The sequence below is a fragment of the Mesocricetus auratus genome, unplaced genomic scaffold (assembly GCF_017639785.1).
Source record: "Mesocricetus auratus isolate SY011 unplaced genomic scaffold, BCM_Maur_2.0 Super-Scaffold_100009, whole genome shotgun sequence".
In the NCBI taxonomy this organism is placed as follows: domain Eukaryota; kingdom Metazoa; phylum Chordata; class Mammalia; order Rodentia; family Cricetidae; genus Mesocricetus; species Mesocricetus auratus.
In genome coordinates, this window is record NW_024429193.1 from 51026017 (window position 1) to 51048203 (window position 22187).

Sequence of the window (22187 nt, forward strand, 5' to 3'; positions counted from 1 at the left end):
GCTGCCTGCTTGGCAGCCTCTGGTACTCAAGATTCATGAAATATCTGGCAGAAACAGGAAGGGAATGGAGAATGACCCAGCAGGGGTGGAGACAGGGGGGGGTTAGTTTAATTCTTGGGCTGCTAATGAATCTGATTGCAGCCAACTCTCCATCTGACCTAGATGGGTTACACATTGGGTAAGCTGTCTGTAGAAAAATGTTAAATCCCAGGAGACATTCCCATTGCTCCACAGACTCCAAAACCTTCCAAGAAGCCTGACCCAGCCATTAATTGGTGTGCACTCCCAGACGGGCAGTTCATTTCCATAGCAGTAGAGGCAAAGCATAATTAGGAAGGCAAACATGCTGTAAGATATGTACAATACCTACATTTCCAACCACCGCCAGACAGCACTGAACTCTCTGATTACCCACCGTTCTGCATTAATCGTTCCCACTGCTGGCATGGTTCTTCCAATGAGAAGGAGCCACATAACCCAGGAGGCTGTTCTAATAAACACTTAGAACAGGCACACTACACCAGTGTTGTTCTTTCAAAACAGCTGCCTTGTGATTGCCTGGTAACCTAGCCTGAGACGCTCCTGAAAGTTCTCTCTGTGCTTTGACAACTGCCTGTGGAGCCTGGTGTCCATTCTTTGAAGTGTCCACAGGCCACTGAGAGGTCAGATCTCCACCCCAGGAGGACAGAATTGATTTTTTTTTCAGAAAGTCTTTGGAGCCGAGTATAGTGAGCAAAGTGTGCCATTTAAGATTTGTTTTCTATTTCTTGCATATGCTTTTCTTTCCCCCAGTAGTTTGGGATGAACTCTGCATCCGGGAGCATGACCTGAGCAAGGGGTGAGCTCACCCGTGCTCCTCTGAAAAAGACAGACTAAAGCCACCCCAAAACAGTGACAGGTGTACCCCTTATTCTTTTGAGCCCTCAACTCTCAGCTTGGTTTTCACTGGCAGCCATTATATGTACAGCGCACCTCACTAGCCCCCAGGACCTGTCCTTTGTACAGATACTAAAACACTGTGTTATACACCTTGCTCCAGGCTAGTGTGGCCTGCCACTCACCCAATCCTCAGCTAGTCTCAGGGCCACTCATTGCCCTATGCCAGGGAAGGCAAATTCACATGCATGTCAATGTCCAAGGTAATCAGGAGGATGAAACCATGGCAACAGCCTCCAGCAAACGAATCAAGCATCCCAGTGAGACATTCTGGTTCCAGAGGGGCAATGTGGGCTGCAGTGACCTGAGGACTAGACAATTTTTTTTTCAGAGAAAGGGCTTGAAGCTGTTCCAGGAGAAGGCAATGACCAGAACATGTGCATTCCCGAGAGGACCGCTTAGAGGACAGCAAGCCTCCTACTCAGATTTAGGAGTTCTGATGTATTGGTTCAATAATAAATCAAACGTTTTTGTTTGTAGTCAGAGAGAAGGCTGGGGCAGCTGCGAGGAAGCAGGCAGTGTGGGGGTGGCTTTCTGCTTAGGAAGTCTGTGTTGAATTTACTGGGTAAGAGACATTCAAGATCTTCGAGTCTCTAGGAAGGCAGGTGAGTCTCCCCAGGACCTTCCAGGGTTTCCCCAAGCTATTCTGTTTCCCTTAAAAAAACACCCTGGTTGTGGCTGGCTGCTCTGAGAACTGCTATTCGACACAAGTGAAATAGAGGTTTCCAAAATGGAAGGTCAGACAATCAGCTCTCTGGGGAGGGAGTCTGCTGATCAGGGACATTCTTTGTGACAGCTACAGCTCCCCCCATGTGCCTTTGGGGACCCAGGCCCTCTGAGGACAATGGTCCTTGGAGATATTTCCAGGCCCTCTGAGGACAATGGTCCCTGGAGACATGAATTCTGGGGTTGTTCCTTGGCCCCCACCTCACCCCCAGGGATGCACCCTAACCTTTCCTGGCAATTTCCTTGTCTTCATTTCCCTGGACACAGGGCTTCCAGATTCAGAGAAACTAAAATTCCATTCTTTCCTCTAAGGAAAACCATTAGACCTGCACTTAGCAACCACCAGGAGGGTATTTTTAGCTCTCTGGCAGAAGTGTAATGTACAAAATGTAATAATCTCGGCCTTGAAGTTCCTCACAGCCCCATTCAACATGAAATTGCAGCTGATGGATGTTCTTGGAGGCAGCGGAAAAGCAGGGCCATTGAGCTTGTCTGCTATTGGGGTAAGTTCAGGATCCAGGTACCAGAGACGGTGGGAAAGTAAGCAGCACACAGTTTTAGGACAGACACTATTAAACTAGTCCAGAAGCTTGCAAACACTTGCTTCCTCCTTGGGTCAAGTTTATGGTTCAGGGGCTAAGAGCATCAAGCTAAAATTTTAGAGAGAACAAGGCTCCTGGACCTCCTTTGCAACCTATAGGCATTACCTATAGGCAAGATCCTTTACCTGTCAACCTCACCTGCAAGACAAACCTTTCCAATATAGTACCTCCTCAATTCTAAATGCTGCTTGTAAATGACACAGGACAAATTCATGGGCTTGGGTGGGCAGCAGCCCAAAGCAACCAAACCACATGGATTTCCCGAGTGCTTATGAAATATTCATTGTTGCTAGATGGCTGCTCTGGACCTGGCCAATGTGTGTGTGTGTTTCAGGAGAGACTTTTACATCTCATGAAATCCCCCACCTCGACTGACATCTCTTCTTCCAGCTGCTTAAAAAGTCAGTAATTGTGAGCTGATTTTAAATCCTAGCCCAAGCAAAATAAAACCACGCAGACTCAATTCACTTCTAAACACTCATGACACCTATTCTGAGGCTAAAGAAAAGTGATTTTTGAATTAGTTACTATTTTCAGAACAACTAGGGAGTAGAGAAAGACTCTGATTTTGCTCTCTGCCTTCTGCCCAGGCACTCTTGAAACAGGGGGCAGGAGAGGAGAAGGAGAAGTAAAAGGAAGTTGGCAGGAAGGGACAGGGGGCCTTCAGGGTGTCCAGCTGAATCCTTGTTTTCCCTCCTGCTAAGCCTGGCTCCAGGGATCAACTTTCCATCTTCAGGTGGAATATGAATGCCTCCACACACAGGGGGACTAACTAAGATCCTGTCTCAAAGATCCATCTGTTCACTCACTTACTCATCCATCCATCCATCCATCCATCCATTCATCCATCCATCCATCCACCCACCCACCCACCCATCCATCCATCCACCCACCCAACCACCCATGCACCCACCCACCCACCCATCCATCCATCCATCCATCATCAATCCATCCATCCATCCATCCATCCATCCCAACACATTTAAAAGAGCACCTGCCACGTGCTGGGTACTGTGCCGAATACTGTAGGGGATGTAATAATGTTTTAGACAGGATCCTAACCTCAGGGTAATGACTCCAATATTCTTTCTTTCTATTTCAGAGAAAGAGGTACACTGGTTGATTAAAACCCCCAAAACTCATATTAAACCCCCAATAAGTGCCATGTATTACGCAAGGCACTTAGAAGATTTTTCTCCTTTCTTTTGTACAAGGGACTGAACATAGGTTTTGCACATGGTAAGTGACAGCTCTACCACTTCCTCAGATTTCCTGCCTTCTTATTTTAAGTTTTGAGCCAGGTCTCACTACATTGCCCAGGTTGGCCTTGAGGTCACTCTGTTGTTCTGGCAGTCCTTGAACTTGAGATCCTCTTACCTCAGCTTCTTTGGTAGCTACAATTAAAAGCCCGTAGCACTAAGCCAAGATACTAAAAGTTTGTTTGAGTATCACTATTCTAAAGTGAAGTTGGGAAGAAGTATGTTTAAATTCTCCTGCGTCCAGAAATAATTGGGACTCCATCAAACTATTTTCCTCAACACTCTAAGTTTATGTGTGCTAATGTGTGAACATTCAAGAAAGGATGTAGGACCTTGGGGATGGAGAGGCCAGGAAGAGTACACTGAGTTGTCTGTAAGAGAAGGGGTAAGGAGAAGTCTTATTCACTCTGTTCACAACCAAGGGAGACTGTGCCAGTGCAGGATTTGTGGGGCTGGAGGAGTATGAGAATGGAACAGACAGTTTGTGTCTTATGCCTTGAGGATCCACAGGCATTGCTTTGGCTCTCCATGTCCAAAGACAGGTGTGATGACCAAGGATCTTTTATAGTATTCCCAGACTACCAAGCTCATGGTATTTGAACACCAGCCTCCTATATGTAGTGGATTCAGAGGAAGAGTCTGTGACTTCTTGATAAGGAAACGCATTCCAGAGCATGCTCCCAGTCCTTAGCTGCCAGTGAAACTAGCCTATGACTTTCAATTTATTAAGAGTATTCCACTAGCACAAAACTGAGTGGCGTCTTATAACTGTCAGCATTAATTGCCCCCGCCAGGGGCCAAGCACTCTGTCATCCATTCCATACATATTAACTCATCTAATCTACACACACACACACACACACACACACACACACACACACACACACACCATCCTTTGGAGATGGGTGCCATTATTTTCATTTTTCTAAGTGAGCAAGACATGACATGGAAAAGTTAAGCACCCGCACTCAAAGTCAGACAGCTAGTAGGAAGGGACTAGGACAGCTACCCCCATCAGAGCCTCAGTGCTGTGTCACCCAGGTTGCTGAACAGACAAGTCTGTACTTATCTCCCCTAGCTCGTTGTAACCACCAACCTGCAGACGAGGGGGCAGAGAGGCATGTACTCAGAACCTCCTCCTATCTCTTTGCTGAATCCCATTTCTCAGAGTGTGAAATGCACTCCCCTCCTGCCAGTGACAATGTGGCCTTATTATACCTAATAAGACACAAGCTTCTAGTCAGCAGGGGATCCGTGACTTCTGTGCACAGGGGAGATGAGACACAGGAGACTCTGCTTCTACTCCAGCTTCCTCTCATCCAGGGGGCCCAGAGCTGGCCTAAGAATAAAGACCAGGAGAGCTCAAGTGCATACTCTCCTGCCCATGGCCACCTTCTCTGCTGTATTCCCGTTAGTCACAACAGTTCCTTCTCAGGAGGAAAAGGATAGGGTGAGCAGGGCGGAGAAGCGCTCACACTGCCTTTAACCTGCACAGCTGACTACTGAAGCCAACAGATGGGGGAAACTGAAGGAAAGGGGAACCTCATTAGTGGAGCTAGTGAGATGCTACAAGCACCCTACCTACATTCTTAGCCCTTAGAACAGAAGTTGATGGGCAAAGGGTAGAGAATACAGAGCTGGCTGCACCCAGACAGAAGAACTGTGATGGTTAACTTTCTACATCAACTTGACTGGGCCATTGATGTCTAGGTCCTTGGTCTGATATTACTCTAGTCTGTTGTTGAGGGTGTTTCTAGTTGAAATCAGTATCCAAATCAGCAGAGTGAGAAGATAGCCTGCCCCAGTGTGGGTGGTCCTCATCCATTAATTTGAAGGTACAAGTACGATAAAAAAAAGACTGACCTGCCAATCAGACGGAATGCCAGTTAGTTTTTGTCAATTTGATACAAATTAGTGTTACCTGGGAAGACAGAACCTTAACTGAGGAATTTTCTTCCTCAGATTGGTCTGTGGCTATATCTGTGAGACATTTTCTTGATTAATGATTAATGCGGGAGGACCCAGACTATTGTGGATGGTGTCTCTTGTAGGCAGGTGATCCTGGAATATATAAGAAAGCAGGTCGAGTAAGACATGGAGAGTAAGCCACTAAGTGATCTTGTATGGTTTCCACTTTAGTTCCTGCCCTGGATTCTCAGTGATGGACTCTGACTCTAAAGTATAAACTAAAATAAACCCTTTCCTCCCCAAGCTGCCTTTGATCATGGTTTTTATCACAGAAGCAGAAATAGAAGGACATCTTCCTACATGAGTTCTAAGCTAAGATAGGGGTCTTTCTCAGGCTTTGGACTCTAGCTGAGTAATTAGTTCTGATGTTTTTCTTCTGCTGACTTTAGGACTGGAACCATGCACTAACTCTCCCAGATCTCCAGCTTGCTGACTTCAGGTGGTGGGATTTCTCATTCATTGTAATTACAATAACAAATTCCTCATAATCTGTCATCTATCTATCTATCTATCTATCTTCTATACTCATCTATCTACCATCCATCCACCACTCATCTATCATTTATCCACTCATCTACTCATCCATCTATCTATCTATCTATCTATCTATCTATCTATCTATCTATCTATCTATCTATCTGTCTATCTATTATCTGTCTACCTACATACCTATTTGCCCTTACCTTGGTTCTGTTTATCTGGAGAATCCCAAGTAATACCTGCACCACAAGTCTCTGCTATTGGAGACCTGCTTGGAGCTTGGTGGGTGGCTGGGTTTCTGCATGTGGTCAAATGTTCTGCTTCAGTGCATTCATATTCTAGCCTCTCAGCTTCCAGAGATTACTTAAATGGCCCCTGAAATATAGCCTTGAACAGAAAACTCAGCATGAAGGCATTTCTCAGGCCAAACATTCATAGATATGGCCTGTTTTTGAAAGCTTGAAATGAAAAGCCAAGCTCAAGGTTCTTCATTCTTTCCCAGCTCTGCCTGTGCTATAGGGCTAAAAAGAACCACAAGGTGTAATAGGTTGAACATGACTTATTTTAGCTTTGCAGAGAGGAGCTTACTTGGGGGACCAGATGCACATAGCATCTGGGGAAGATGGTGGTTGAATTCAAGGGACTGTCATGAGCAACCCCTGGCTCATTCCAGTATGTAGTCTCTGAATTTCTTCAAGCTTCCTGTCTTAGTGTTTCTGTTGCAATGATAAGCTACAACGACCAAAAGCAGCTTGGGAAGTAAAGGGTTGAATTCAGCCCACAACTCTCAGGTCACACGCCATCACTGAGGGAAGTCAGGACAGGAATTCAAGGCAAGGGAATATGGAGATAGGGCCTGAAACAGAGGCCACCAAGGAACACTGTTTACTGATTGTTCCTCGTGGCTTGCTCAGCTTACATTTTTATAGCAACCAGGACCACCAGCCCAGTGAACCGGTCCCTTCCACATCAATCACCAATCAATACAAAATACCGTAGGCCAATCTGGTGGGGACATTTTCTCAAGTAAGGGTCTCGCTTTCTAGATGACATAAAGTAGCCAGCACAGTCCCCAAGGAATCCCCCTTCCCCTCATACCTATTCTGCTGTTGGCTCATCCACAACATTTCAAACACGTGACTTCTAAGGAGTCAGTATTTCTGTGATAGTGACTTGAGTCAGGTAAGCAGGTGGTGGAGTTTAGCAATAGGATCTGGCATCATTCCCATCGCCAACACTACCTGTAAGGGTTTGGGGAAGTGGCTTAAGCTCTTTGAATGTGTTTACTCATCTGAAAATGGGATTTTATTGACAATCACTAGGACTGTGGTAAGAGTGAATTTTGTGTGTATGAGTGTGCATGGGGGGCTACTGAAGCACTATAAATATTTTAGGTACTATTAGCGCTCTTATTAGATATTCACAGATGGACTAGCCTATGCTTCTTGATGATGATAAAGAAAAATCTAAACATTCTGATTTCAGACTCACCTTGCTGCCACACTCCCAGCCCTGCCTGGACCTGACATGCCCTGACAGCTAAAGGCTTAGAACTGGATCCTTACTCGTCTTGATTTCCAATTCCTGTAGGAGGCAAGGGTCTCGGGATGTGCAGCCATGCAGGGTGAACTTACACATGATTCCTTGGGGGATATGAGGCAGGAGCCCTGAGACCTCAGGTGACCCAGCCGATGTCTCAGGTGGGTGGCAGGAGCTCATGTTCCTTGGGGCCAGGACTAAGAGGGAGGCACTGAGGGAGGCACTCTGAATGGTAACCAATAATGTTTTGAAGTTTCCTGCTGGGACAGCTCTGCTAGGGCCATATGAGTACAGCTTAGGAGCACAATGTCTTAAGTAATAAAGGAAGAGGAGGAAAAGAATAATCCGGAGAGAAATCAACTTATGGTTCATTTAAACCTTATTGAAATTTCTACTGTGGAAACATTTAAATATCATAGTTACTGCGGTGTGCCTTCGCTCTCGCTCGTCCCTGGTGGATGTTTCCTTGCACATTTGGTTGGGGAGCAGAACAATAAAGCTGCTTGGAAATTGCTTTCCCACTGCTAGGTAATTACAACAGGTTTTTATTCCAAATGTAAAGAATGAACTGCTATTTTTTTTAATAAAGAAAGCTCTCATTCCGTGCCAGCTCCCTGCACCTCAACGTCACTCTGCACCAGCCCTTCACTCCCTTACCCCTGTCCCTTCCCCAGCTCCTCCTCCTGGGTCTCTACAAGCAGCAGCTGGAAGTAGCTCACAGGGCCCCAGCTGCCAGCTCCTCCCTCTCCCAGGCTGGGAGCCTGGCGTGTCACTGCTTAGAGAAAGGGACAGACTCCTCCAGGTCTCTGTCAAGAACATTAAATATTTAGCCTGACTCCATCCAGGCCATCAAACATACTCGGCCTCCTTTCTACCCAAAGGGACACATTTCCCTGTCGCCATCGTCCCCCTCCCCACCCCCAGTCAGGACTGACTGAGCATTCATCAGCCTGTCTGATACAAACCAGAGCTCCTAGGCTCTCTCTCTCACTCAACAGAGCAGAGAGGTGGCTTGTATGTTGTTGGGTGCCCAGTTCAGCCTGAAGCAAGTGAGCACCTGTCCAGGGCCAGGTGGGCACAAGTCCCTGCCAGCTGTCTGTCTGCACCTCATTTCATCCAAATAACTGGGTTCTCAAGTTTTTAAGTCAGGGATTGTTTCCACAGCACTCGATCCTTTCCTAACCCCCTGTCTCTGGCTACTCTGTATGTTGTGTCACCTTCACTGTCACTCCAAGAGACAGGTTATGGAAGCAGCCTTTATAACTCAAGTGGCACAGCAGAGTCCTGGACAGCCTCTAGGGCAGAGTGGAGAGCACAGCCTTGAAAGTTGACCCACTGTCCTATAGCTGATGGCTCGGAGTGCTCCCTGCTCTCTATACCTCAGTTTCCTGATGGCTCTGAGTGCTCCCTGCTCTCTCTCTATTCCTCAGTTTCCTGATGGCTCTGAGTGCTCCCTGCTCTCTCTCTATTCCTCAGTTTCCTGATGCTCTGAGTGCTCCCTGCTCTCTATTCCTCAGTTTCCTGATGGCTCTGAGTGCTCCCTGCTCTCTCTCTATTCCTCAGTTTCCTGAGGCTCTGAGTGCTCCCTGCTCTCTCTCTATTCCTCAGTTTCCTGAGGCTCTGAGTGCTCCCTGCTCTCTCTCTATTCCTCAGTTTCCTGAGGCTCTGAGTGCTCCCTGCTCTCTCTCTATTCCTCAGTTTCCTGAGGCTCTGAGTGCTCCCTGCTCTCTCTCTATTCCTCAGTTTCCTGAGGCTCTGAGTGCTCCCTGCTCTCTCTCTATTCCTCAGTTTCCTGAGGCTCTGAGTGCTCCCTTCTCTCTCTCTATTCCTCAGTTTCCTGATGCTCTGAGTGCTCCCTGCTCTCTCTCTATTCCTCAGTTTCCTGAGGCTCTGAGTGCTCCCTGCTCTCTCTCTATTCCTCAGTTTCCTGAGGCTCTGAGTGCTCCCTGCTCTCTCTCTATTCCTGTTTCCTGATGGCTCTGAGTGCTCCCTGCTCTCTCTCTATTCCTCAGTTTCCTGAGGCTCTGAGTGCTCCCTTCTCTCTCTCTATTCCTCAGTTTCCTGATGCTCTGAGTGCTCCCTGCTCTCTCTCTATTCCTCAGTTTCCTGAGGCTCTGAGTGCTCCCTGCTCTCTCTCTATTCCTCAGTTTCCTGAGGCTCTGAGTGCTCCCTGCTCTCTCTCTATTCCTGTTTCCTGAGGCTCTGAGTGCTCCCTGCTCTCTATTCCTCAGTTTCCTGATGGCTCTGAGTGCTCCCTGCTCTCTCTCTATTCCTCAGTTTCCTGAGGCTCTGAGTGCTCCCTGCTCTCTCTCTATTCCTCAGTTTCCTGAGGCTCTGAGTGCTCCCTGCTCTCTCTCTATTCCTGTTTCCTGATGGCTCTGAGTGCTCCCTGCTCTCTCTCTATTCCTCAGTTTCCTGAGGCTCTGAGTGCTCCCTGCTCTCTATTCCTCAGTTTCCTGATGGCTCTGAGTGCTCCCTGCTCTCTCTCTATGCCTCAGTTTACTGATGGTTGAGTGCTCCCTACTCTCTATGCCTCAATTTCTTTCTCTATAAAACAGAAGGGGTGAGAAAACGACCTCTGTATCTCTTCAACTTTTAACAACCCATAGCTTGATGGTCATTAATAGCCTCTGATTCATTCCATGGTGATTTCCCTTAGCCATGCCTGAACAGCTATCCATGTGTATAAACACAAGGCAGGAGCCTTAAGAAGCATTGTTCTTGCCTCAGTCATGTGGCTCTGAGGGTCAACTGTCTATTAACTATCAGGCATACCTGGGAAAGGAAGAAAGGAGGGAACACTACGATGCCTTGGTAAATGTAGGATGTATAAGCTGAAACCCAGAGGCTTTGTGGGTAAGAGGTGGGTGATGCCTCCAAGAGAGGCTGGCTGCTGGATCTGGCCTCCTGCAGAGTTTTTGCTCTTATCTTGTGAAAGCCACTTAACTTTAGTTTTCTTCTTCTGTTTCATGGGATGGCATTTCCTACAGCTTGAAACTATTAGCAGAGAAGTAAAAACAATTTTTCTTTGAGAGGGAAAGAAAAAAACAAAGTCAGAGGATGGATGGAGGAGCTAAGGTATAGACTCCAATGTAAGGCAGAAAGTACTGACTATGGCCCTACACTGGAGTGAGGCAACACTTCCTGCATTCAGTGGCGGTGTCCATCCAGGGCCTTGTGCTTTTCAGGGTCATCGTCTGAGATGGGTGTTATGTACTGGTGGGTCCCCTGCGTCCGTCCTGTGCCCAAAACTCTTAGGAAGAGACCTCTGTGGAGTTTTGGAGACCAAGAAGAGATCTGGAAGGGCAACTCTGTGAGCTGCTCCTAGTCTGGGTACCTGTGGAGGTCACTCTGAGGAATGGGGTGTGAGCAAAGGCCTCTCTCTAGGCTAAAGTAGCGCCCGCCCACCCAGGCTGGTTTGTGAGGTGTGGCTAATTCAGCAGAGGGTGACGATGTGGGGGATGGGGGGAGAACAGCGGCTGCACTGGGGGCGGACAAAGGGAGAAGACAAAGATTATTTTAAACCTGTATTAATCACAGCTCCAAACAGGGACTGGGGGTGGGCACCGCAGCTGTCATGGGGAGGCTAGAAGAGGGTGGTGGAAGAAGAGGCCAACAGGGAGGGGCCAGAGCCCCACACTCTCCTCTAGGACCTCAGAGCAGCAGTGGGCCTGGGGCTGTGCTAAGTCTCTGTTGCTTGCTTCAGAGTCTCTAGTGAAAAACCAAACTCACTTTCCTGGGTCAGCTGCTCTTCCTGTCTCTATGCGGCCTTCCTTGACAGCCTACCTCGTAGAGGTACCAAAAGCTGACCTACAACAGTTTGATTCATGTGTCTTTTCTCAAAAGCTTGTCAAAGCTTCTCACGGCCCAAACTATTGCCCTCCTCCTTGGTCCGACACACAAAGACCTTGAGACCTGGCTCTTCGCAACCTTGGGGCTCCAGGTATCACACTGTTTATGTTGAGTGTGTTTTCTAGCAATATTAGGAATGGAATCTGGAGTCTCGAAACGTGCTGGACAAGCATTCTACTATGGCTGCATCTGCAGGCCAGTAACCACGTGCAGGGAAACTTAACCACTGAGCTAACCTTTCGAAGAAGACTTCACTGATCCCTTCCACTCTGTAGCAGTGGCTGCTTCTGCAGCTTCTCCTTTTCTTCTCTCTCTTTTTTAACAGATGAAGGAATCGAAACTTGGAGAAGTTAGATGACTCAACTCTCATCTGTCTGCTGCTCGCGTTTACTCCTAAACTTCCTGGACGGCTCCACAGGTATTCAAGACAGTCTATGCTCTTCCAGCCTCTCCTTACTTATGGTCTTCTCTTTCACTCTTTTGTTTGTTTCTCGAGATAGGGTTTCTCTGTATAGCTTTGGAGGCTGTCCTGGAACGCACTCTGTAGACCAGGCTGGCCCCAAACTCACAGAGATCCAAGTGCTGGGATTAAAAGCATATGCCACCACCACCCAGCTAAGATTTCATTTATTTATTTATTTATTTATTTATTTATTTATTTATTTATTTATTATACAGGGTTCTGCCTGCATGTGTCTCTGCAGGCCAGAAGACGGCACCAGATCTCTTTATAGATGATTGTGAGCCACTATGTAGTTGCTGGGAATTGAATTCAGGACCTCTGTAAGAACAGCCGAAAATGTCTCCAGGCATTGCCATATAAGTGCTATGAGTCTTTCTGTCTCTGCTTCCCCAGCACTGACATCACAGATTTGCACCAGTGTTTCAGGCTTTTATGTGTGCACTGGGGATTGAACTCAGGTCCTCATACTTGCATGATGAAAACTTCACTGAGTCATCATCTCCTCAATCCCAAGAAGCTTGTTATTTCTTTTTCCTCTTTTCTTTCCTCTTTTCTCTCTTCTTTTCTCCTCCTCCTCCTCCTCTTCTTCTCTCTCTGTCTCTCTCTCTGTCTGTCTGTCTGTCTGTCTGTCTGTCTCCCTTTCTTCCCCTCTTTTAGATGGGGTCTCTTTCTGTAGCCCTGAGTGTCCTGGAACACACTGGCCTGCCTCTGCCTCTGGAGTGCTGGAATTAAAGGTGTATGCTACCACACCCTGGTAGGAAGTTAGTTCTTTAATGAGATATTAGATGGATTTGTGCTCTATTCTGTGAATAAGGGGACACATGGATTAAAAACAAGCCTGACCAGTTGTGTCAGTGAAAGGCAGGATACTATGTACCTTAGAATGTGTTTGCAGATAAATGATAACACAAAGTGGGGTATGGCCATGGTGGAGGTCCCCAGCTTTCGAAACATTTCTATCTACAACTTGTCTAAAGACACTGATGGCATGCTACAATATGTGCACATATCTCAAGACTGGGAAACATTTAACTGTGTTAGATAAAAGAATGAAGGTTCAAAGGGACCTCAGGCATTGTTTTGTAAAATCTTGCTGAGTTCAGAGTTGTGTGTATCCTATTCTACCAGTTATTTAAAATTAGGAGTGAAAGATGAGGGCTATTATTGGTATTCTTTTATACCTGTAAAAGTAAACTCCAGAGGATATATCAGAAACTAAGAATGTTGTAGTAACAGCCAATGTGGGAAGAGGGAAGACAGGATGGACTGGAACAAGATGTGTGGGAGCTTCTCATTGTCTGTCTTTGTATCTCTTTGATTTTTGAACATGGAAATGTATTGATCTACTCACGCACTGAAATTAAAAAGAGATCTCAACTCTTAGTCAAAATAAATAGAGCACAGCTGAACACATGTTCACCAGTCCTGCAGTCATGGAAAAGTTAGTTTGGCAAGTATGACAAAGCCAGGCTCAGCAGGCTCATATGAAAATTTTTAGTTGGTTGCAGACCATTAAGCCACCATTCAACATAGACACCCAGCAGCACACACTAATGAGAGCTTCGACTTTTCACAGGATCCAGATCAAGGTCACTGTCCCACTGTACTCTGGGTGGATGACCAAATTCAAAGTCTTACCTTCAGTTCTGGCGGCTATATTTTTGGAAAGACACTGACAAATGTACACAAAAGGCAGTGACCTACATGACAAAGGGTCTGGAAAGCATGGAAAATATGAGTAATAAGATATGGTACTGAAGACACTTCTATTGAGGAAGACTTAGAGCAGACATGAAAGGTGTCTCTAGACATTTGAAGGGTTTATACAAGGGGGATTAGACACTTCTATGTGGTAGAAGCAGGCCCTCTTCAATTTATTGGGAGGCCAGTTCAGCTTAGAGCCATGCAAAGGCTGCCTTGTGAAATAATAATAAAACAGTTACACTTACTGAACACTTACATCATAGGCCTGGGATAGGCACTTTCCTGGCTTTTCACAATGCTATGCCAAAGGTGCTTTCTTCATTGTCATTTTAACAACATGGAAAATTGGGCCTCATGGGGGTTTCAGCCAATGTGCTGGAGGTGACACAATAAGTAAATCGTGGACCGCTGTGACACCCAACACACCATTATGCACCACTAAGCCTATTGTGCAAAGGTGACGAGGTGTCCACAATGAGCATGCTGACCATGCCTGGCCACAGTGCTGTAAGGGAATCCCTGCAGAGAGCAGAAGACCCTCTATCTCACACTTAATGCAGAACCCTCTAGAAAGCTAAAGCCCAGGGGTGTGAGAGTGCTAGGAGCGAAGCAAGCACACTCCTGCTCAGTCATCTGCGAGTAAAATTGTTCTGAGTGCAGATCAGTAAAACATCAGTGAAGAGTAAGCCAACTTGAAACACCACCCAGGTAGACAGTTGGCATCTGACAAGCACATTTAAGCCATCGGCTTGTGTTTTGTAATTTTAGTTAGCCATGGTCACTCTTGACTCCAAAATATATGTAGACTATTCTAGACATAAATAATCCCACCAATTTAAGATTGCACATCATTTGGAGAAGTAGGATGAAACCTCTTACCACCCCATTTGTCTTAGTTATTATTGCTGTGATGACACACCATGACCAAAAGCAACTGGGGGAGGACAGGGTTTATTTGGCTCATGTTTCCACATCACTGAAGGAAGTCATGGCAGGAACCTGGAGGCAGGAGCTGATGCAGAGGCCATGGAGGGGTGCTGCTTACTGGATTGACGCTAATGACTAGCTCGGCCTGATTTCTTATAAAACCCAGGACCATCACCAGCCCAGGGATCGCACCATCCACAATGGGCTAGACCCTCCCCCACTGAATCCCCGCACTTTGCAGGTAGAGGCAGGTGGACCTCTGAGTTCAAGGCCAGCCTGGTCTACAGAGTGAGTTTCAAGACAGGCTCCAAAGCTACACAGAGAAACCCTGTCTAAGAAAAAAAGAAAGAAAAGAGTAAAACCTTAGACCTTGATCTTATGGATATATTTTCTCTATTAAGGTTCCCTCCTTTCAGATGACGCTAGCTTGTGTTAAACTGACAAACAATGAGCCAGCACACTGTTCTAATTCTGCCAGGATGTGAATCATGCTTTTGAGATGTGTATCCATGCTGTATATGCTACCCATCCATTACTCACTCAGTTGCTATCTCAATTACTAGAGAGAACTGGTACCACAGCGCTTGTGCTTCAGGAATTCAACATACATAATAATGACCAAAGTGTAAAATTATTAATGCCAGCAGTTCAAATACATTGAAGAGTAACTGCAAAACTATTCCTTCAAATTAAAAAGTTCTTTCTTTAGAAAGAGAAAGAATTGTACACTAAGAATGCTAAGATCAATGGTAAGAACAAATTTTCCATCTGTGAAATTATGAAGAAGGAAAATGAGATTTATGCTAGTCTTGCAGTCACACCTCAAACTGCAAAAGTTACAGCCTCAGTGCTTAGTTAAGATGGAAAAGGCACAAAATTTATGTGTATGTGTATGGGAAAAGTACTGTGTATAGAGCTGGAACTATCTATGGTTTCAGGTTTCCATGAAGGATTTTAGAACATATCTCCTGCTGTCCCATAGGGCAGCTGCTACATATCAGGCTTTCCAGTTTCTAAGGCTCCATCATCAACACATCAGTATCCCATTCAACTCATCAGTATCCTTGTAAGAAATTACCACTTTAGCAGAGTGGAAGCATGAAAGGACAGGAGAAGTCTCTCAAAGAGATAGAAGGGGAGAATGACAACATACTCAGTAGTCATCATATAGAGAACAGTGAGTCAGGAAGAGGAGAGAGAAAATTGATAACTCTTCAGCCACACTTGGGGGGCCTGACAGACCTGCTCAGCCACCTACAAGCACTTAATAGAACTTCTAAGCTAACTGAACTCCAAAAGTAAAGAGAAATTAAGAGGTCCATCTTCCTATGTTGTGACATTGTGGAAATTCATGGCTTTGGAAAGTGAAGAGACAGCAAGCAAGCCAGATTCCATACCGACTGAACAGAAGTAGATAAGCTAAACCTTATAAGGTTTCCTGACCTGCTCACTGTAAAAGAGAAAGAATATGGCACCCAGGGTTTACATATGAGAAAGCCCAGGCTCAGCTGGAAGGACCTGGGAAGGTGCCAACTGGATGGACTCTTAGGAAGCCATTTATGCAGGGGACTTGGGGAATTGGCAGAAAACCTTGAAGAGCAATGGTATTGTAGACCCAAGTTCAGGTCAGCCATGACAGCAGGGGGAAAGTCTCATCCCAGTGAAGGGACCACAGGCCACCAGAAAAGTCAACACAGTGGGCCTAGGCCAAGGTCACCCTGACTGGATGAACAGGAGTATTTCCTGAACTCACTACAGTGAGCACAAGGAGCTAGGAGGGCAGGGACTGGCAATGCACTGGTCCCTGATCAGAGAGTCATGGGCAGAGTCCTGCCTGTGGGGTGGGAGTGGAGATGTGCAGTTTACCAGAACCCTGGCAAAGGGCCTGGATCATTGATCTCTAGGGCCAGAGGTCAAGAAAACAAACCAGAGCAAGGGTGATAGGGTAAGAACAGGAAAAGAAGGAGCAAAATAGGAAGGGAAATGGAAAGAATAGATTTGTGAAAAAGGAGTGGATAGGGGATGAAACGCAGAGATGAGAAACAGGGTTTGTAGAAGAGGCAGACAAACAGACACACAGTGATTGTGGAGGGAGCACAGACAGCGAGGACACACAGATGCAGGGAAACCAAAGACACGGGGACAGGGACCACTCTAAGGAGCATGGAGAGTAGGAGGGTTGAAAAGGAGCAAGGGGAGAGGCAATGAGCTCTGAGAGGAAGAGAACTGAACCCTGGGGTCTGGTGAGGTGGGGACCCAGCGGACAGAAGCCCTGCAGCTCTCCTGGGACCCAGCGGACAGAAGCCCTGCAGCTCTCTGAGGGTGGGCAAATGCAACCCAGTGTCCTTTCCACTCACAGACAGTTACTTTGCTGACACAGAACTTCTCTTTGGCTGTATCTGCAGACAGAGGTCAGTTATTCACTGGGACCTTTTCAGACCAGGGCTGTTTATCTCAGTAGATGAGATGAATTTGTCTGGGTTAACATGGCTGCTGGGCTGGGTTTTATGGGCCATGTTCATCATGCTTCTGCTCTTCCCTGGACTAGGCCACAAAGTGCATACGCCACCCACGCATGAGCAGATGACTTCCTGAAAAATATGGAGGCAGATGCTTCTTCAGCCTTGTCAGTGGGTCATCTCCATAGACTCTGGCCTTGATTGGGCAAGAAGGAGGTTGGAGGACCTTAGCACTTGCTGTCCCAGCACATCCCTAGACAGGGACTCATAGGTGCTCACAGGTACTACCTGCACCATAATCCAATTTAGGGGCTTAGAACATCACTGCACAAAATAAAGATTTTTCATTCCTCTACCATTCTTGGCCTAATGGAGGTTGGGAGTATGTGTCCCTGAAATAAGTCACCATAGCCACAGTGGAAGGTGCTAAAGAGGAAAAGCAGGGCATTTGGAGGCGGAATGGGAAGCCTGGAGAAGTCAGTGTGGGCTTTGTGTACATGGTAATATCTGAAGGTTGGCCATGAGCGTCTCCAAGGATTAGTGGTGGGGAGAGTCAAGAGGAAAGGCCGAAAGTAGGGCTACTCCTTGGCCAGTGAGTAACAGCAGACAGAGTGACCAGTGCCAAAAAAAGTTCTGCAGGAGATGAATTCAGAGACCATGGGAATCACGCCATGGAGGATGTTAAGGACACTGTAAAGATGGCAACTTTGGCCCTGGAGGAGAGAACCTCATTACTGTACCTAACAGAGGAATGCTCTCTTATTTAAGTTTAGAAAGGGCTATATTGGCTGCTGTGATGAGTAGGGAAGGTGTTCGGTGGTGGTGGCGGTGGTGGTAGCAATCATAGAATGATACAGCGATGACAGTTGCTTTCACCAGTGTGATTGTGATAGTAACAGGGATGAGAAACATGGTCAGGTTTCTCAGATGTTGGATATTGAGGGCCAGGCAGCAGAGGAGTCAAGGATGACTTTGTCTTGCATCTGACTTTGCAAGGACTTTGCCTTGCATCTGAGTGGATGGAGTCTTCCATTCAGGAAGACAAATGAGCGGGGCAGGAAGGGCAGATGAATCCCTGAATTTGAGAGATTCACCAGTTCCTAAGTAGAGATGCTAAGAGCTCAGACAGTTTCGGTAAGTGTCAAGTTTAGAAAAGAAAGGCTGTGAATTTTAGTTGACAGCTCGATTGAATTAAGAAACAGGACATTAATAAAGCCCAGCTTTGGGTGTGCCTGTGAGAACATTTCCTGAATGGTTTAACTGCAGAGGGAAAACCCACCTGAATGTGGGTGGCACGATTTCATGGATTGGGGTCCCAAAGTGAATAAAACGGAAAAGAGAAAGCTGGGGGAACACTGGCTTGCCCCTTTCTCTGCTTCTTGACTTGACCATGAATCAAACTGCTCTGCATCACCAACTTTCCTGGTGATGGACTGCATCCTGCCTCAGTGGACCTGAACCTGCCAAGGTTTTAGTGGGTGGAGTGTCTCAAGCCAAAGGACTAGAAGAGATGGCCAGGTAGTAAGTGCTGCTGGAGCAAAGACCCGAGTTCTTCCACATCCCTAGATACAGGAAAAGAGAAGTTAACAAGACACTGGTGGGGAGCAAAGAATGAGGCAGGAGGATGAGGACAATGTGCTATCCCAGGGCCTGGAGAATAAAGAGCATCAAGGAGGAATAAATGACCAGGTGGTTTAAGGACTGCTGAAATATATCAGTGAAGACCAAGGATGAGAAACGACTGCAGAGCCAGAACCTGAAGGGCCAGATTGCTTACAGAGAGAAATTTCAGGAGGGTGCTGCGTATGAAGCCCTGGTCATGTGGGCTCTGGGGAGCCTGGCACTGAAAAGTTACTCTGGAGAGTTCAGGGGTGGGCCCAGTACTTTGGCACATGTTAGTGATGTGTCTATTGCTGAATTATTTAACCATTCTTTGCTCTGTTTTCTAATCTGAGACTTTGCACTTTGTAGGGTTATGATGAAACCACTTAGCAGTGCTTGTAAAGTGTCATGCATACTGTGACACAATGCATGTTTACCAAGTAAAACAGATAAAAGGAAGATATGTGAACAGATGAGTCTGACAGTTCTTTCCAGGAGGTTTGGCAGGCAAGAGAAACAAAGAAAGGGTAAAGGTTTGTGGTAGAGAAGTGGAGTAAAGGAGAGGCATTTTAGGAACCAAATGTCTGCTAAGGGCATCAGTCCATTAAAGAGACTTGTCGACATAGAAGGGAGATGGGGACTCCCGGAAGACCGACTTGCTAGAGGGGTGAGCCCCTAGGCACAGAAGCTCTACGTGGCTCCTTCATGTCTGTAGGGCATCCCCATCAGTGTCTTCTCAGGAGACCATCCTCTTCAGCATTCTGGCCTCAATACACCTTCATGTCTGTAGGGCATCCCCATCAGTGTCTTCTCAGGAGACCATCCTCTTCAGCATTCTGGCCTCCATACACCCGTGCCATTGTTTTGCTGCATTGATCACCTTCGGGTTTACTGCTTTACTTGGGGTGCTGTGTCTGGCCCCTCCTCTATAGAAGCTCTATAAATGCAGGGATCTGTCTACCTTGCTGACAGTTGCACTTCTGGAGCCTAGTATAACACCTGGTACATAGTCAGTTCTCAATAAATGCTGAGTGGGCAGTGCACTGCTAGCTGTGGGAGCTTGCCCACTGGGAAAGATAAGCTTTCTTCACTGGCACAAATGCATTTTGAGTGTCTATGTTCCAGGAACTGCACTAGGTTCCGCGGAGTTGGGAGATGAATCAGATGCCACCTTTGTCTTTACTTAGCCAGCTTCCTTGGGAGGGAGTGTGCATGAGGAAAAAAACTACAAGGCAATTTAAAAGCTGTGTGCAAAGCCTTACGAGAAAGGAAGGTCGGGGTCTCACAAGCCTGGGCATGTGGACTGGGTAAAGCTTCCCAGCAAAGGGAATCTGGGTTTGAAGAACGTTCCAGCCACGATCAAGTGAGATGAGGGGTGGAATCAGTGCTACAGGTGGAGGAGTCATGTGGGCAAGGACCTGGCAGACAGTCTCCAGCCCACTTAGTGTGGTTCTTCAGGAAGCTAGTCTGGGCCCCGACTCTCTCTGTTTGGATTCTTGCTGTTCTTGATGTACCCACAGTAGGCTTTGCCCTGAACCGTGCCAACTCTCTAAGACCCTTGTCTTCAGACCTCTGTACAGCAGGTGCCTCTGGGGAAAGGGTCAGAGGGCCTCCAGAAGCAATTCACACCTGGTCAGAGCCAGGAGACATGTGCTCACAGAAGAGTTGTGAGTGCCTCCACTATCCTGGACATTTAGGGAAGCAACACTGAATCAGCCAGGGGCTGCAGTTTGTTGGGGAGATGGCAGCAGATGACACGTGGTTAGTCTTTCTGCTGTCTTCTGACCCTTTCAGTTCCCCACAAGTCAATTTTCACACATCAGCTGTAGTGGGCTTTTTACACACTAACCTGAAGCCTTCCAGACAATATTGACACCTCACATGTACTCATGGTAGCTGTGGCTAGCAAGAGGCCCTCTGGTCTGGTTGCCTTCTCCTCCTGTTGCCAGAAGCTTCCTCCCTGCTCCTCTTTCTATAGCCCAAGACCTCCCTCTTTTTAAAGGCATGTTAGCTCACTCAGGTGGGGACCTCATCCGAGAGCTAGTTGTCCAACTTTCCATTGATACTGACTTCCTGCCAGCTCTTCCTCAGAGACCTTCTGCCTTGCTTTCTGCTCTACCCAGGTTCATCTCTTTCTAGGCACTTGGCTTGAAGTCATGTGCATCTGTGTATATGCTTATGCCCCTTGTTGGCAGAGGGAAGTCAGTCTCACTGCGGCTAGGATGATAGCTGGTGCCTGGTAAATGCTGACAGATGTCTTCTTAAGACCTAAGAGGAAGCCGGGCGGTGGTGGCGCACACCTTTAATCCCAGCACTCCAGAGGCAGAGGAAGGCGGATCTCTGTGAGTTCGAGGCCAGCCTGGTCTACAGAGCCTCCAAAGCAATACAGAGAAACCCTGTCTTGAATCACCCCCCAGGAAAAAAAAGACCAAAGAGGAAGAGGAAGAGGAGGGAAAAAAGAGGAAGAGGATGGTAAAGGCACTTGCTGCCAAGACAGATGACCTGAGTTTGATCCCTGGGACCAACAAAAGCAAAAAAAAAAAAAAAAAATGGAAAAGGGGAACAAGGATGAAGAAATTAGAAGGGAGAGAGAAGAACTAGAGAAGAGATTAAGGAGGAGGTGGGGGAAGGGAATCGGAAGACAGGAGGGGAGGAGGGAAGAAAGGGGTGGAGAGGAGGAGGTATGAGAGAGGAGAAGAAAAAGACCGGTAGAGACAGGAAGAGGACAACAAAGGAGGAGGGTGAAGGCAGGAGGGGCGCGATGGAGGACTCAGCCTCATGGGGAAGCAGACTTGGGGGTGTGGAGTGTGTAAGGCTTGACTCTGACGCTCAGGGGAGGCCCCCGGGAGACGCGATACATACCACAATCTCCTTGGCCTCATAGAACAAATGGGAGGTGGAGGAAGAAGTAATAAAAATTAAATTAAAAAAATTTAAGTTGGAAGAACAAATTATTTGGAGATGAAGCAAAAATATCTGTGACATACCAAACACTGTTTTAATGACAGCCGTGTGGGAGGACAGTTTAGTCATATTTTTCATTTTCCTTTCCCTGGGGAGCTGAATCCCAGCTCTTAGGTCTTGATATCAACCCTGGCATGCTCCCTAAACCAGTCCCCATATTGGGTTATGTGGCATGAGTCAGGGGGGGCTGCTCAGTGGCTCTTCTTCATCTGCTCTAGCTGTGTCCCTTCCCCTCCCTGGGGACAGCCCCAGGACCCAGTGGGTGGGTAGGAAGCGGTACATGGCACAAGCTCCCTCCCAGGCTCAGTGTGCAGGCCTGGTGCACCACGCCTCCTGTGAGCTACTGGGGTGAAGATGAGTTCCAGATCTGGGGCCACACCCGGTGTGCAAAAGCATTTCTTCGAAGAAAACTTGGTCAAATGCCAGGAGAAAGAGTACAGGAAGCCACCCTGCTGTCTCCGCCCTTGGACAAAAAACAGTCACTTTCAGAAATACCTAGGAAGGTTTACAATGGCTAGAAGGCTCACTGTGGGCCCACACTCAGCACATGGCTTGTTTTCCTCCCGATGGCACAGGGAAGCTGGTGTGATCACCCTGCAGCAGAGATATGGGCTCAGGAGAGAGGAGCTTCTCCCAGCAACATAGTGGATGCGTGTAACAGGTTTGAAATCCCCTTCACACCATAGTGCATAGTACATAGTTCACG

At 47.1% G+C, this 22187-nt stretch overlaps 1 protein-coding gene and 1 long non-coding RNA gene across 3 annotated transcripts in view; one reads left to right on the top strand and one right to left on the bottom strand.

Moving 5' to 3' along the window:
• Kcnd3 (potassium voltage-gated channel subfamily D member 3) overlaps positions 1-22187 on the bottom strand; it is a 219294-nt gene that overhangs the window by 105193 nt on the left and 91914 nt on the right. The window lies entirely within an intron of this gene.
• Positions 1-22187, top strand: part of LOC121142364 — a 48891-nt gene that overhangs the window by 15789 nt on the left and 10915 nt on the right. The window contains exon 2 of the long non-coding RNA XR_005879364.1: positions 11688-11780. This is a non-coding gene — a long non-coding RNA (uncharacterized LOC121142364). The remainder of the gene's footprint in view (positions 1-11687; positions 11781-22187) is intronic.